The sequence below is a fragment of the Cherax quadricarinatus genome, chromosome 87, assembly GCF_038502225.1.
Source record: "Cherax quadricarinatus isolate ZL_2023a chromosome 87, ASM3850222v1, whole genome shotgun sequence".
Classification (NCBI taxonomy): Eukaryota; Metazoa; Arthropoda; class Malacostraca; order Decapoda; family Parastacidae; genus Cherax; species Cherax quadricarinatus.
Genome location: NC_091378.1, coordinates 5070525 through 5071200, shown reverse-complemented (window position 1 = coordinate 5071200; position 676 = coordinate 5070525).

Here is a 676-nt window from a genome sequence, read left to right as displayed (position 1 = left end):
ACTCGTCTACAGGTGGAAAGACTCGTCTACAGGTGGAAACACTCGTCTACAGGTGGAAACACTCGTTTACAGGTGGAAACTGTCGTGTACAGGTGGCAACGCTCGTCTACAGGTGGAAACACTCGTCTACAGGTGGAAACTGTCGTGTACAGGTGGCAACACTCGTCTACAGGTGGAAACACTCGTCTACAGGTGGAAACTGTCGTGTACAGGTAGAAACAGTCGTCTACAGGTGGAAACACTCGTTTACAGGTGGAAACTGTCGTGTACAGGTGGCAACACTCGTCTACAGGTGGAAACACTCGTCTACAGGTGGAAACTGTCGTGTACAGGTGGAAACACTCGTCTACAGGAGGAAACACTCGTCTACAGGAGGAAACACTCGTCTACAGGTGGAAACACTCGTCTACTGGAGGAAACACTCGTCTACAGGAGGAAACACTCGTCTGCAGGAGGAAACACTCGTCTACAGGAGGAAACACTCGTCTACAGGTGGAAACACTCGTCTACTGGAGGAAACACTCGTCTACAGGAGGAAACACTCGTCTACAGGAGGAAACACTCGTCTACAGGAGGAAACACTCGCCTACAGGTGGAAACACTCGTCTACAGGTGGAAACACTCGTCTGCAGGTGGAAACACTCGTCTACAGGAGGAAACACTCGTCTACAGGAGG